At 44.5% G+C, this 17008-nt stretch overlaps 1 long non-coding RNA gene across 1 annotated transcript; it reads right to left on the bottom strand.

The window, feature by feature from the left end:
- Positions 1-10149: 10149 nt before the first annotated feature.
- LOC139022970 (uncharacterized) lies at positions 10150-13183 on the bottom strand. Its single transcript, XR_011474038.1, has 3 exons — positions 11431-13183; positions 11242-11314; positions 10150-11034 (listed from the first exon to the last, which is right to left on the bottom strand). It is a non-coding gene; the product is annotated as an uncharacterized lncRNA (long non-coding RNA).
- Positions 13184-17008: the final 3825 nt, after the last annotated feature.

Below are 17008 nucleotides of genomic sequence, written 5' to 3'. Positions count from 1 at the left end.
CCATCTCAGTCTCTGGACTTGAACCACATGAAAACCTGTGGTTTGAATTGAAGAGGGCAGTCCATCAGCGCAGATGAAGAATTTGAAGGATCTGGAAAGATTTGTATAGAGAATGGCAAGATCCCTCCCAATGTTTTCCAATCTTAAAAAACATTTAACATTTAGTAATGTAGCAAACACTCTTATCCAGAGGGGTATATGGGAGCAATTGAGTTAAGTGCCTTGCTCAAGGCACATTGACAGATTTATCAACTAGTCGCTTCGGGATTGGAACCAGCGGACCTTTCGGTTACTGGCCAACACTCTTAACCACTAGGCTAGAAAAAGGCTCAGTGCCATTATCCTCGCACGGTGAGGTATTGAAAAAAATATTTTTGAGAAAAATGTATTACTAGTTAAACAAAACGTCTTTCTCGAGCAATGGTATTAGTATAAAATAACATAATTTCCCTTAATCTTTTTTGCATACAACATACACTGTAGCTCAGTATTTGTATTAATTCATTTTTGGTAATCTTTTTTTAAGGGAGAAATACACAAGCACAACACACACACACAACATACATACGCACCCATATAAAAACACACACTGTACGTTCACGCTTTACTTAGTTGTTATCTACCACCCAAAATGCCCCGTTTGAATCCTTACTTATTCCTGTTGTTTGTTTCACTCCCCTTCTGCAGCTCTCTATAGCTCTGACCTGGAGTAACTCACCTCCTGTTTGTCACACAGCAGCATTGTCTCCTCCTGTGGAACATTTTTTTTAGTGTGTGTGTGTTCCTGTAGAGAAATGTAGGCTGCCTGTGCAGGTAACAGTAACAGAGGAGGAGAAGGGGATGAGAGAGGGTCACGAAGGGGAGAGAAAACAACTGCTGTTGTTTCCTTTTGTTGTTAGCGCCCTCTACTGTCACTTGATGCACAACTCTTAGAAGAGCCATTCGTTTTATACCATACCGATAGYGGTGTGCGAATGCGTGAATCATTCTCCATGGACACAGAAGCAGGGATGATCCAATGATTTATATAAACCCTGGATTGCTGATGCTATTTATTGGCCACTGAGAGGCTTTGAAGCCACCAGTCGGCCATATTGGCACTCCCSWGTAGGAGCAGTCCTCCATACCAGGGTTTCCCAACTTGACAAGACAAACTGGCAACAGACAAACAGAGAACACAGGAATAAATACACTGGGAATAATGGGGGAAATGGGTGACACCTGGAGGTGGGTGGAGACAAGCACAAARACAGGTGAAACAGATCAGGGCGTGACAGTTATAGTGGGGACAGTAACATTAGTACTCTCTAAAAGTACTATCCCCATCGAAATCCATCTGTTTAAGCATCTCAATCCACCGCATCTGCCAATGTCGGCCTTCCGCATCTGTGGTGGAAGGTGGTAGAGCTACAGCGCTTTTGGTCAAAACAGTAGACATCCCCAAAAATCATTCTTCTCACAAAATCTTCTGTAGCTTCTGATTGATTTGGGCTACCAACTATTAATATTGACCCCTCTAATGTTTCAAAACAGATGGAGGCACTTGCCAACAGAGCTCTCTCTGCCAATCAACATCAATCCCTATTCAGTGACACACAAGTCCCACTCAGTGACACGAGAGATCTCCATGTGAGGCCGGTACCTTTGATCTATAGCGCATAAGCGTGCACTGTCATCTCCTCAATGATTTGGAGCGTCAAGTTAGATAGCTGTTATAGTCCTCCAGTTCTGTTCCTTAATAAGTTTGGACTTTTCAAGGGAGTCATCTGTAGTCTTTGAAACAGTCCCAGTCATTTCTCTGGAGGTTTGTGTGTTGTGGCTGTGTGGTGTTGTAGATATGTTTGGTATTTACTCTGCCCAATAGAATCGCTTGTAACGCAATTTAATAGAACTGCTCTATTGTCTGTGTGTTTAATATGGGTTTAAATCACAACCATGTGGTCCGCAGTGGAAAACGAYGCTGAACACACACTCACCAGTTTAATAGTGAGCCATTTCTGACTGGGCCATTATGGTTATAGAATGGTCCAAACTTTCATGAGAGCAGAGAATTATCCCTATTTGAAATACGATGTTTTAGAGCACCGAGACACACACCACCGGAGTACGGCTCTATTTCTGCTAATAAGACTGTGTGTGTGTGTGTGTGCGCATGTGTGTTTTTGTGGATATGCAAGCGCGTGTGCCTGATTGTGTGTATGCGTGTGTGAATTTATGCAATAGCGTGGTCCCTGATTCAACATACAGTGCAAATTTATAAAAATACAAAAATTTAAATATAATATTTACATAAGTATTCAGACCCTTCACTTAGTAGTTTGTTGAAGCACCGTTGGGAGTGATTACAGCCTTGAGTCTTCTTGGATATGACACTAAATGCTTGGCACACCTGTATTCGGGGAATTTCTCCCATTCTTCTCTGCAGATCATATRAAGCTCTGTCAGGGTGGATGGGGCGCGTTGCTGCACAGCCAKTTTCAGGTCTCTCCAGAGATGTTAGATCGGGTTCAAGTCCGGGCTCTGGCTGGGCCACTCAAGAACATTCAGATACTTGTCACGAAGCCACTCCTGCGTTGTCTTGGCAGTGTGCTTACGGTCATTGTCCTGTTGGAAGGTGAACCGTCGCCCCAGTCTAAGGTCCTGAGTGCTCTGGAGCAGGTTTTCATCAAAGATCTCTCTGTACTTTGCTATACTGATTACCATCTTTGCCCGATCCTGACTAGTCTCCCGTCCCTGTCTATGAAAAACATCCTATGGCATGATGCTGCCACCACTATGCTTCACCGTAGGATGGTGCCAGGTTTCCTCCAGACATGAAGCTTAGTATTCGAGACTGAGCAAGGCAGTTAACCCACTGTTCCCTGGGCCGGAACGTGGATGTAGATTAAGGCAGCCCCCCGCACATCTCTGATTCAGAGGGATTGGGTTAAATGAGAAAGACACATTTCAGTTGAATACATTCAGTTGGACAACTGACTAGGTACCCCCCTTGTCTGGACTGGGGAACCGTCGCCGGAAGCTCTGGACTTTGGAGGCCACTGGAGCCTGATGCGGGGGACCGGTACCGGTGGCACCGGGCTGATGACACATACCTCAGGGCGAGTGCGGGAAGAGGCACAGGACGCACTGGACTGTGGATGCGCACTTGAACCTGATGCGTGGACCAGTACAGGTGGCACCGGGCTGATGACACGCACCTCGGGCGAGTGCGGAGAGGAGGCACAGGACGTACTGGACTGGGGAGGCGCACTGGAGATCTGTTGCGTGGGACCGGTATAGTTGGCACCAGGCTGATGACACGCACCTCAGGGTGAGTGCGGAGAGGTGGCACAGGACGTACTGGACTGTGGAGGCGCACTGGAGATTTGATGCGTGGTACCGGTATAGGTGGCACCGGGGATCTTCTGTCACGATCGTCGTAAAGATGAGACCAAGGCGCAGCGTGCATAGAGTTCCACATACTTTTAATAAGAGAAACTCACTTAAACAAAAACACAATAAAGAACAACGAAGGAAACGTGAAGCTATAAGAATAGAGCAGACAGGCAGCTAAACATAGAACAAGATCCCACAAACACAAAAGGGAAATGCTCCCTAATATGATCCCCAATCAGAGACAACATAAACAGCTGGCTCTGATTGGGAACCATATCAGGCCAACATAGACATACAATACACCTAGATGACAACAGCCCTAGACATACAAAAACCCTAGACATACAAACTAGCGTACCCACCTAGTCACACCCTGACCTAACCAAAATATAGAAGAAAAACAAGATATCTAAGGTCAGGGCGTGACAAGGTGCCTTAAGCAAACTCCAAGCGGTCTGTCATGTGCATTTGTACTGAGAAGTGGCTTCCGTCTGGCCACTCTACCATAAAGGCCTGACTGGTGGAGTGCTGCCGAGATGGTTGTCCTTTTGGATGTTTCTCCCATCTCCACAGAAAAACTCTAGAGGTCTGATTGGACCATTGGGATCTTGGTCACCTCCCTGACCAAGGCCTTCTCCCCCGATTGCTCAGTTTGGCCGGGCGGCCAGCTCTAGGAAGAGCCTTGGTGGTTCAAACTTCTTCAATTTAAGAATGATGGCGGCCACTTGTGTTCCTGGGGACCTTCAATGCTGCAGACATTTTTTGTTACCCTTCCCAGATCTGTGCCTCGACACAATCTTGTCTTAGCACTCTACGGACAATTCCTTCGTCCTCATGGCTTGGTTTTTGCTCTGACATGCACTGTCAATTGTGGGACTCTTATATAGACGGGTGTGTGCCTTTCCAAATCATGTCCAATCAATTGAATTTACCACAGGTGGACTCCAATCAACTTGCAGAAACATCTCAAGGATGATCAATGGAAACATGATGCACCTGAGCTCAATTTAAGGTCTCACAGCAAAGGGTCTGAATGCAAATAAGATATTTATTATTTTTAATATATTTGCAAAAATGTCCCAAAAACTTTTCGCTTTGTCATTATTGGGTATTTATGTGTAGAATTTGATGTGTATGTGTCACGTTCTGACCTTTATTTCCTTTGTTTTGTCTTTATTTAGTATGGTCAGGGCGTGAGTTGGGGCGGGCAGTCTATGTGTGTTTTTCTATGTTGGGGTTTGTGTTCGGCCTGGGTATGATTCTCAATCAGAGGCAGCTGTCAATCGTTGTCCCTGATTGAGAATCATACTTAGGTAGCCTGGGTTTCACTTTTTGGTTTGTGGGTGGTTTGTTTCCGTGTCAGTGTTTGTCGCCACACGGTACTGTTTTGTTTGATCATCGTTATTTGTTTTTGTTCCTGTGTTCAGTTTTTTGGTTTTATTTTAAAGACATGAACACTTACCCGCTGCGCTTTGGTCCGATCCTTCTACCACCACAGACGATCATTACAGTATTGTGTAGAATTTTTATTAATATTATGTGTAGAATGCCTGAGGATTTTGTTTTATTTCATAAATTTTAGAAGAGGCTGTAACGTAACAAAATGTGGAAAATGTCAAGGGGTCTGAATACTTTCTGAAAGCACTGTATATCTAACTTCCTTCATACAGAGTTATGGTGTTATGTTTTACTATATGGATCACTCTAATACATTAGCATCACTYCGCGGCAGTGGGATACATCCGAGGTGAGGATTTACAGATTTACTCCCGTGTACACCTGTTTCACCTGTTTCCGCCCTTATATATAGACCCCATGGCCGCGACAACACGTTCTCTTTCCTTTCTCTGCGGACGTCTGTATGGTTTGAGGTAAAAACTTTCTGWAGTTYGTTTGGTAAGTCACTGGTAAGTGTGATATCTTGCGTGGAAGTATACTCACTGGCTGTTTGCAGCCTGRAACAGCTGGCCACATRGCCAGCCCCTCCTCTTGAGTGTGCCACTTGCTGCGCATGGTTGATCTGTATCTTCTGCCCGTRGTTTGTCGTACTTGTGTTTCATTAGCGTTACACTGCGACTTCGTGTGCATCCATTAGTATGGTGGCTCTTGCTGCCACAAGCTGTAATTTACCTTACACATCTTGACGACTGGCTTGTTCTATGTGTGTGTTGTGAATTGCTTTAACATTCTGCTCCCYGCGCCATAGGCGGGGGTTCTCTGCTAATTACCCTGCAGGGTTTTTTCTTGTYCTTTCCCCTGCAGAGAGTAAGAGTATCGTGGTGGGCTTTCCACTATTTTGAGACATTCACTTTGGAGTTCCTTAACGGAGTTACTCCACCATATGGTGCCTGTTTTAACTGCTTAGATATTAAACTGGCGAGGCAATATTGCAGTTGGTGTAAAACAAAAACAAAAAAGTATATAAATCAAATCCATGAACTGCTTGCTGTTTTTTTTCTGCCTGCTTTTCCCACATGGGTCTTGCCATTTTTTTTTGCAGAGGTACTAGGTAAGGTGTAACTCACCAGGTTCCTATTCCTCCAAGCGGGTCACGACATAAGCTCTCCCATGGCGTCGCACCCCTACTCAGTGGCCTTATTGGCTTGGCTGAGCTTATGGCTTRCCTTTGTGACAGGTGTGATGGTGGCATCCCCCCTGGGGATCCRCATACCTGCTGTATGCACTGCCTGGGTGTGAGCGGAGAGGGCGGTGGAGAGAGCGGTGGCACRCCSTACTRGATGCCTGTTTTGTGTGGACCATGGAGTTATGTTGCGGGCGCAAAGTCATTCGGACTTCGGGAGTACSCGACCATGGACACCATGGACYGGGAGATTATAGGAYGGAACCTGCGACTGAAGCCGGGACCCCCCAAAGTCTTTGATGTGGACTTGAAAGCCACATATGAGTCCCTCTGCTCTGTTGACCACCTTACCAACAGGCCTACCTGCAAACTCTGTTGCCCCGGCTGCAGGAGGGCACAGAGGAGCTCCTCCGGGAAGCGCTGGAGGTTTCTTGCCTGCTTTCCCTGCTCCAGAGGGATGTGGCCCGCGCAAATGGACGGGCCATGGCTCAGGTGGTTACCTCCCGGCACCATCTCTGGCTGGCCCAATCCCGTCTGCAAGCTGCTCTCCAGAGCACATTTACCACTCTTCCCATCACCCCAGGGCTGACATTTGGTCCAAGGGTTGATGACATTCTGGAACAGACCGATAAGGTTCGTAGGGACCAGGAGATCCTGAAACGGTTCATGCCGCCTCCTCAGGCCCCGGGTCCAAGGCAGTCGGACCGTCGCCACCCACCTGCACCAAAACGATGCTGGGGTCTCTCTCCTGCCCCATCGCATCATGCTGAGGGACRACAGCGGGGAGTGGCACAGCGTGCGGTGGAGCAACAACCCGTCAACCGTCCCCTGGGGGACCCAGGCGCTCAGGGTGCCAGAGGAGAGGCGGGCCCCGGCAGGACCCCTGACACACGCTTCCCCGGCCTCGGACACTTCTCCTGGTCTCAAAGTGCAAAGTGGGAGGAGGGTGTGGAGTCCCACTGGGTGTTGTTCATAATACTCGAGGGGTACCGACTCCAGTTCCGGTGCCGGTCCCCGTCCTTTAGGGGCCTTCGTGTCACTACGGTGGCCGACCCCATGAAGAAGAAAACCCTGCAGCTGGAGATCTCCTCACTTCTGGACAAGGGTGCCATCCACAGGATCAAGACATCAGAACGGCTAGGTGGGTTCTACTCTATTTATTTTGTGGTCCCAAAAAGAGACCGATTCTGGACCTYCGCAACCTCAATGGGTACTTTTCCACATGCTGTCCCCAGCACGYGTGTTGCAGGCCGTGTCCAGGGACAAGTGGTTTGTGACGCTGGACCTCAGGGATGCGTACTTCCATGTTCCTGTTCACCCAGCTCATTGGCAGTATCTCCGATTTGCTTTCGAAAGGACGGCTTACAAATTCATGGATCTTCCCTTCGGAACTCCTTGGCACCTCTCACGTTCCCGAGGATTGTTGATCCTCAATTACCTGGACGATTGGATGATTTGTGCCAGGACCAGGACGCAGGTCCTGTTAGACAGAGACATGCCCCTGACCCATATCGGCTGGCTGGGCATTACTGTAAACGACAAGAAGAGTCGTCTGACACCCACTCAGAGGGTGGCCTTCATTGGCATGGAACTGGACTCAGTCCTCATGAGATATGTAGCCTCTGAGAATAACATTGATGTATACATGGACASGGTGACTGAGTTCATCAGGAAGTGTATAGGGGATGTTGTTCCTACGGTGACTATTAAAATTCCGTGGCCAACGTGAGTAAGACATTTAATCGTGTTAACCCTCGCAAAGCTGCCGGCCCAGACAGGATCCCTAGTCACGTCCTCAGAGCATGCGCAGACCATGTGTTCATGGATATTTTCAATCTCTGGTCTAGTGTTTTTCCTAAACCTCAGAAGGCTGAAGAAATTTGGCTTGTCACCTAAAACCCTCACAAACTTTTACAGATGCACAATCGTCAGTCTCCTATGCCTCAGCCGGCTCGCCAGACTCTCACGCCTCTGCTGGTTCGTCGGGGGTTCACGCCCAGCCGGCTTGTCCAGCGCTCGTGCCTCGGCCAGCTCGTCCAGGTGGGACGCCGGGTGGCGCCCCTAGAGGAGGGGTACTGTCACGCCTGCTCCCGCTCTTCCGCCTCGAGTGCCAGGCTCCCCAGCATTGCGCACTCCTAGCTTCATCATTACGCACACCTGCCTTTCCCCCGTCACACGCATCAGYGATTATTGGACTCGCCTGGACTCAATCACCTCTGTYATTACCTTCCCTATATCTGTCTGGTTCCCCGTTCTGTTCCCTGCTTCTGCATTAAAGTTTGTTTTGTCTTTGTATAGCCGGTTCTGACACTGTCCTGTTCGATGTCTGTTCCACATTAAATGTTCAACTCCCCGTACCTGTTTCTCTTCTCCAGCGTCGGTCCTTACAGACAGTTAGTCAATACACAGCTTCCAGCACAGCAAACAATCAATCAAATGTATTTGACAAAAAGCCCTTTTTACATCAAAATAATAACCACAGTGGTTATAGAGGGCGCAACAGTTCAACACCTCAGGAGCAAATGTCAGTTGGCTTTTCATAGCTGATCTTTCATAGGTTGAGAGAGAGAGTTGAAACAGCAGGATCGGGACAAAGTAGCACATCCGTTGAAACGGTTAAAATAATCTGAGGAAAAACAATGCCACTCCAATTCCCTTTATGGATGGGTGTATCTTTGAGTTCGCTGTTGAATGGTCTGCTCTTTCTCCATTTTCAGAACACCAGGCCGCTCCCCCAAAGTGATCGATAGTACATCTTGGCTAGGACTGTGATGATTGTGATTCTGAGCTCTCAGGTTCATACAGCGAGTTATGGTCTTCGCTGATCTCACTCTCTGTCAGCTCCATCTGTGGCGTATAGGGGCAGGACGCAGTTGTACGCTGATGGTTGTGAGCACAATCTAGCTGGGCCCCGAGCTCTTTAATGATGGTCCCGGTGGACCTCTTCTCCACCGCAGCACAGGAACACTCTGGCACCCAGGGGTTTGCTGTACTAACCGTTCTTTCCTGTTGGTAGAAAACAATTAAGGCATCTATTAGGCTATAGTTATATTCAATAATCACTGCATATACTTGAAATAAACAATAGCCTTAGAAATAACATGGATTAGCAGATGTACTTCTGCCTCCTGCACAGTCTCCTCCAGGATTAAAACATTTTCAGGGAGGAAGATGTCATCCTGAAAACAAACAAACGTTTTGTTAAGACAACTGAACTTAAATATATCAGTTGGCATTAACAAGCTCCCTGTCTTGTATTCTTTGTCAACACACACACCCAGCAAATACAGAGACATTATTTTTTCTTGCAAACATTAGCTATGTCAACTTCAGTCTAGCTAAACGAGGTGGAGCTAACAAAACATTACAAACAAATCTGCCAACAAAATGTATTACAGTAACATTACTTGACTATCTGGAGGTGGAAGCTAGCTACAGTAACTACCTAATAACAGGGGACACGGAGAAACTGTGTTGCAATTTTAGTTGCAGTTTGTTGCTTGCTAACGTTATTTACTGGGGAGTGTTACACGAAACACTTCAGAAACAATTAGTTAGTTACCTTCAACTAGAGTTGCAACAAAGTTGTCCAGTGTCTAACGCTAGCCTAGTCAACAACAGTCATGACCGGTTAAAACGTTACCTCATGCCCTGTGTTCACTAGCAAGCGGTGCCCGTGCAGTGAAACACCAATTCCCATTCGTTTTCAATGGAAGGGAAGCGGGGCTAGCTTTATGGGTGTTGTGACATGAGTATGCAATTGTAATTCTGGTTGTTTMATGTTTTAGGGACYCCTGAAACAACCAGCAAACCAGGCTGWYGTCTTGTGAAACAGTGRATGTAAAGAATCTAGCTAGCTAAAGAYTTACTGCAAACTGAATGTACAATTTTGTAAGCTTGCCTTGCTGATATGTGCCATGCAATGCAGATAGATGAAGTAACATAGCTAGCTAACTATTTTGTTGTTTATTTTGCAGTGGGGGATAAAAATACCTGTATGCCTATGGATGTGTAGCTAGCTATGTAGCTGATCTGTGTATGGACCCTAAAACGTTTGGTATACAGTACATATTAGTTCAGAACCTAGCTATGAACCTCAGCTATCATAGCCAGTTGTAYCAACTTCAAAACAGTCTGAATGACATTAATGAAGCCTATGGGTTGAGTAGAATATAATATAACTTTGTGCCAAGRATGCAMGTYGTATATACATGTACTTATTACCACGCATGAGATCCCCACATTGTAGCCTGCATATTTAATATATTCACTGATCATGTRCTGTACCTTGGCAAATAAAGGTGCAGTTCWGGTAWGAATGTCTTTGAGATTMATTTTCAGTCATATCCAATACCAGGAATATCATATTCCAGTCTTTGAATGATGCTGTGTCTGCATGTATGAATACAATTATACATTTCAACAGTGTTTACCAATCTTGGTCCTGGGACATAAATGGTTACACATTGTATCTATGCAATAGACTAGAAACATGATTTAAAGGCTGATTTGTAATTCATATATACAGAAATATAATTTAAAAAACAGTACACTACACGTCCTATGCATCATGTAAATACTCTAAAACCAGTTCATCTCAATATCTAATTTCCTTAATCTGCACTGATCTGATAAACACAGGATAGGTGTAGTATTTAATCAAAGGAGAGACTTAATTTCAACAAGTAGAGAATGTGAAGTGTTATAAATACATAATACATGCATTTATAAATATTATAATTGTTATATTATATTATAAATACAAGTTCAATCTGTACTTCAATGCACATCTGGTGTGCATTATAAAATCAGAGGAAGAAAGAGGAGGTGGCGAGGGAGGTATAAAACACAGAAAGGGAAAGAGGTAAGAACAGAGGAGCAGGGAAGGCAGTATATGATTAATGAATCACAGTGCTACCCTAATATTCTCTCAGTTCATCACAATTACACAATAGTGTCTCTAGTGGTGTCTCCTAACCAGCCTTGGGCTCCCAGTCGGCCCGAAGGTTATCTTAAGAGCGGGTGTGGTGGCGATAACGGGACTGGGGGTTGGCATCCTCTCTCACATCAAAACATACCTGCAGACAAGAGACAGATGGAGAGAAAGAGCATGTTTAAGCCTTGTGTTTTTTTATTGTTATTCTAACACTGTCAGTCATCATAAACATCAGGAGGTGAAATGCAAAACTGACCTTGGATCATTAACTCTGGGACTACTACATCTCTATCTGTATTTCAATGTAAAGCATTGAAATACATGTTGACCCGACCAAGTGACCTCTCACCTCTGATCATGCTGTGCCCTCTATGTAGCCAGTTCAGATGCTGGAGGGGTTCACCGACACCACTGATAATAACCTAGAGGATTTAGGGAGAATGGGAGAGAGGGATGAAGTGAGGAGATATACTGTTATTGTGAATATAAGGTAGTTAAAGGGACAGTGTTCAACAGGAATCTGTGTGTGTGGCCTCACCTGGTGTTCACACTAAGTGGCTGCAGAGTACTTTATGCTGAAAAACATGCAGACATGAGGACAAACAATATAGCGTAGTTATTGAAATAATGAAGTGGTTGGCCCTCTTGCCTATTCTTTGAAGGTGGAAGGAGCCACAGTTATATACCTGAGCCTGCTTACTGCACATAACAATCAATGAGTGTGTAGGTGTGGGTTATAGGGTGTCTAATTGTTCTACATATTTTCAATATGGGTGACGTAAAATAGCCTGTTTTGTTTTTGTACAGACATCACACCCTTACCTRAACAGCACCCTCACCTRAGAAGTWGAAATCAAAGGRAGAGAAACTGGGAATTGAATAACTGCAGTTGACATAGCTAAGTAAATGGAAKAATACTCTTATTGYAATGTGGWTGGCTCTTAAAAGAGCCTTTGGTTGTGCATAGTGTAGTCTATGGTGTTGCCAGGGAACAGCACCCTCTTYGAAGAAGTAGGAGGTGAAGATCTCCCGCACACGGATTGCCTCTCTTGCTGYGTTGTTGGACCCCATCCTTGAAAAATCCTGCAGAGCAGCAGWCTTCTCCTCTGRMMCACWGCKGCGAKCTGCAAATCCCCTCCTGGTCCTCGTGGCCATCCTCATGAAGTTATGCAGGACACAGGTACCCTTCACACGCCTGAATTCCTCCAGGAAGCARTCCCAGATGGCCCTGGTCACCCAACCTTGCAGTGCCCTACACAGTAACTGTAGGCAATCGTTTTRAAGGAATCTCCAGTTGCAAGGTATCTGTAGGAATATGGAAGATAATGTCATTATTATACTTTTACATCACCAGCTCATTGTGGATTGCTAAAGTATAATATCCCTTATAACAAATCATGATAACATTGGATTGATAGATGCATGTGCACACGCATGTGCATGTGTAGCATGTGACAACAGCAGGATCATATCAAGGATAGCATCACAAATGAATACATAAATACCACTTGAAGCTTAATGATGAGTTGATCATTTGAATCAGCAGTGCAGTGCTAAGGCAAAAGAAAAATGTGCACCCCTTTGCGTCCCCAGGACCAGGACTGAGAACCACTGCTCTTCATTGGGACCTCTTCATCTGCAGACAGGCTTTCACAGCTCTCTGCATCTGAGGACAGAAAACCTTACAAGAAACAGACTTCATTATACTCAAATTAGACCACACAGAATATTATGTTACTATTATATCCGTCCTCACTTTTAGGGACTGGAACTACACAGAATAGCCTACTCTCTCACTTTGACAGTTGGGGCTGCTGGCCTTTCACCCTCCTCTATGGCTGTTACCAGCTACCTACAAATGCATTTTGAGTTTTTTTTAAGGTGATAAATAGATCAAGATAGCTAGCTAATATGAAGTTAGGTAGCTGGTGATATTGAATTCACTTAGCCAGCCTTCTATACAGTATGTAAAGTTGGCTAGATAGCTAGCTAACGTAAACTCGTACATCGCCTTGGTTCGTACAATTGCCCTTATTTTAGCACCCCAAAACGTAATACTTCCAGATCAACTGTAATGTCAATACCATTGTAAAGCACAATTTCTCCCCTTTCCAACAGAATAAATAACATGACCTAAACGCAGCCCGTTTCTGCATAATTCAAGCAGGCAATGAGCCCCTTCGGGTCTTTTTTAAAATGGCGGGTGGGGAAGCGAAACTAATACGTGAGAGTGAGGAGAGATAGTGTGGGAAAATAGCTTTTTTTTCACTCGATCTGTCCAACGTATCACCTTATCGCCTCTAAAATGTAAATAAAACAATATAAAGAGTTTATATAATGTGTCAATACATACCTATTTGAAGGTTTGTGTCGAATTTGAATCGGGTTTTTAGGGCGGTGCTAAAGTGATCTTAGAAGTAAACAGCGGCTTTGAGAATGATGATCGCATGCAATGAAGACGCGACAAAATTACTAGGTATCCCCCCTTACCCCCGTCACTGTCCATTTCTTGTTTTTAAAGGATGAGAGAAGTGCTACACCTGGTGGAGAGAGATTGTAAGACAGAAATAGTTGCTTTATGCGTGCTGTACGTTACGACATGACACGTCTAGATGTAACGGAGGGTCCGTTTTTTCAACTTTTCTCCAATACTATAGAGCCATTACCATGTCGATCAACGCTTGAGTAGAAACGTAGTTCACACCCCCGATTTTGAAGTCCACACAGTCGCTACAGTCCCATTAGTTTTCTTTGTAGCCTCGTTTGAATGTCGCGGTTACGCACATTTGTACGGAATGGGGGTGAGTTTACGTTACACACCATATAAAAATATATAGTATACACAGCGTAAACAGTTATTTTCTAAACTAATGTTAGTCTTCACCAAATGTCAAGTACATAGCTAGACCTATCGCTCTGCTACACAACGTAAGAACCACTAGCCAGACCGGAACACTGTGAAACGTGAAAGCATATTCAAGAATGACAACACCTTACCTGATTGACCAGAAGAAAAAGTCCCGTCTACCAGAGCTCCTGTTTTTCTATGCTGCTTGCTTGCACAATTCTTTTTCAGAACTATAAAACTTTTTGCTGAGGTTAGCTAAGTTAGTGCCAAAACTCAGAGCGCACAGATTTGACATCGGCAAATTTATTTTTTATTCACAGAAGAAGATTCATCAGTCGCAAGTTTAATAAATGAATTGCATTAATTCTCAAATGTAGTTGCATGCTTGCTAATCTTATTGAATGTATTCACATATCATCTTACATGTTTATGTTTGCAAGTGTTGTTGCATTTATTCTCAAAAGTTACGTTTGTAAAAAAAAAAAAAAATGCAACTACAAAATTCATTACATGCTTGTACACTTAAGTCACTATTTTACCTACAAATTTGGGTTTAGGATGAGAGGAATGCATCCAGAGGATAACTGATGTCTGTCTTTCTATATGTCCATCTTTCAGTGAGGTGAGGTATGTTCCTCAGTGTTTGTTTCGACAGAGGAACCACACATCCCCCGGTTCCCTGGTTCTAGAGCTCCTAATGACAGTGTAATATCCGGGGGAAAGTCTACATGACGACAGTCTCGCTTCTTAATATGAAATCTGATGATGTTGCTGAATTATTGGCAAAAACATTTCCTGTGCCCAATGTCATCCTCATTGTCTTTTTATTATCAATCAGCAAGATTGGCTGGAGTGACTACAGTACATCATGCATTACATCCCCCTACAGAGTGCTTACAACTCTTGAACCACTGAAATTCGATTCAAAGCCACACAGTGACAGTGGCTTGATGATCTAACTACAGTAATGATATCAAATACTGTAATACATTTATTACATTTATGGGTGACTCCCAAATGGTCACTGAGTATTTATGAAACCCCCATTTTGATTGTTTTCTGTATAATTCTCTACATATTATTCTGCTTTTCTCCATGTTCTTCTGTAGTGATATAGATGAAACAGAGGCTGCAGTCAGCTGAGAGGATCAGATGTGCTTTTTGTAGAATGTCACGTAGACCAGTATTCCCCTTTTCACTCTGTTTCCCTTTTTCTTTCTTCAACCCCACGACACCCCTCCTCCCTTTCTCTCTCCTGCTTTCCCCTCCAGCTTCCTCTTGTCAAGAGGGGGTTTCTCCCTCCAAATTCACACTGGGACTGTGTGTTAGGTCTTCTATAGAAGGCTGTGAACAAACTGGGCTTAAGTTCAGGGTCGACTCGTGGCCAGTTCCTCTTGGGTAAAAAAAATAATTTCTTAACTTGATGGGTCACAAGACAATTAAAAAGACAAACACACAATCCTGACACCCCCAGTAACCCCCATGTGTCACTTACATAAACCCTTCGAGGGTGAGCTACAGTCTAACAGTATTTATTGCAGGAGGTTTGTCAGGACAATCCCAGCAAACAGGGGACATCCAAAGGACATTGGGAGACGTTCCCATTAGGTCCCTTTTAGGTCCCTTTTAGGGTTTCCGTGAGGATAATTAAACATGACGTTAACACCGGGACCATAAGGTGACGTTCAGTACAGGACCTGGTCAGTCGCAGTATAACATTAGAATAAGGTATTTTGATGTCCACTAGGGAAGGTTACAAATAAGTTTCTATTTGGTTTTGATAGGACGTTATCCTCGGGACATTCAATGACCACTCGGGGACATTTCCGACAGGTCCTAGGTTGTTACAGACAGAACATTACAATAAGATCTTAGCATGACCATAAGGGGACAAAAAGTTCCCCGTGTTGTTATATTCAAGACATTCACCTAACACAAGGGGACATCCAGTACAGGTCCTTATTGGCTACCGCCAAAATGTTACAATAAGATCTTTGAATGACCATTAGGGAACATTCTCCTCTTGAGATCCAACGAACACACAGCATGTTCCGTACAGGTTCTAGTTTGCTCATGCCAGGATATTGTGTGAGAGGGTTTTGTCTAGTTCCTGGTACGCTCCAGGCATGTCATTTTAGGAAATTCTCAGGACAATTGGTGTACCAGTCCTCAGGATGTCACGTGATGGTTACAAGGGAACGTTCTCTGGCGGACTTTTGTCTAGTTCCCTGTAAGCTACTAGGATGTTACTGATGACCATGTCAGGACTTTTTTTATTTTTTATATTCTCAGGACATACATTTTACTAGTACTTAGGAAGTTGTGTGAGGGCCCCAAGGAAACATTATCTAGGGGACCTTTGTTTAGTTCCTTGTAAGTTACCAGGACAACACTGAGAAGACGTCTTCAAGACGTTCTCAGGACATTTGTTTAACCAGTCGTCAGGACATTGCGTGATGGTCCTCTGAGAATGTTCTCTAGGGGGCCTTTGTCTAGTTCAATCAAATTCAATCAATCAAATGTATTTATAAAGCCCTTTTTACATCAGCAGATGTCACAAGTGCTATACAGAAACCCAGCCTAAAACCCCAAACAGCAAGCAATGCAGATATAGAAGGAAAAACTCTCTAGAAAGGAAGAAATGTAGGAAGTAACCTAGATAGGAATACGAATCTGCGGTGTGACCAGTCTTCTTCTGGCTGTGCCGGGTGGAGATTATAAGAGTATATGGCCATTTAAAGCCAAATTGTTCTTCAAGATGTTCATAGATGTTCAAACGTTCATAGATGACCAGCAGGGTCAAATAATAATCACAGTGGTTGTAGAGGGTGCAACAGGTAGGAGGAGTAGGAGTAAATAGGAGTAGGAGTAAATGTCAGTTGGCTTTTCATAGCCGAGCATTCAGAGGCCGAGACAGCAGTTGCGGTACAGAGAGAGATAGAGTCGAAAACCGGTCAGGGTTCCTTAACCGCAGGCAGAACAGTTGAAACTGGAGCAGCAGTACGACCAGGTGGACTAGGGACAGCCAGGAGTCATCAAGCCAGGTAGTCCTGAGGYATGATCCTAGGGCTCAGGTCCTTTGGGAGGGGAGGGAGAGAGAGAGAATTAGAGGAAGCATGCTTAACTTCTTGACGCTAAAATGCAGAATTTTTATGTTTGGAAAAATAACGTTCCCAATGTAAACGGCCTATTTCTCAGGCCCAGATGCTAGAATATGCATATAATTGACAGATTAGGATAGAACACACTCTAAAGTTTCCAAAACTGT

The sequence above is a fragment of the Salvelinus sp. IW2-2015 genome, linkage group LG25 (genome assembly GCF_002910315.2).
Source record: "Salvelinus sp. IW2-2015 linkage group LG25, ASM291031v2, whole genome shotgun sequence".
Classification (NCBI taxonomy): Eukaryota; Metazoa; Chordata; class Actinopteri; order Salmoniformes; family Salmonidae; genus Salvelinus; species Salvelinus sp. IW2-2015.
The sequence above is the reverse complement of the archived record's forward strand: the minus strand, read 5'-3'. Positions and strand labels throughout refer to the sequence as shown.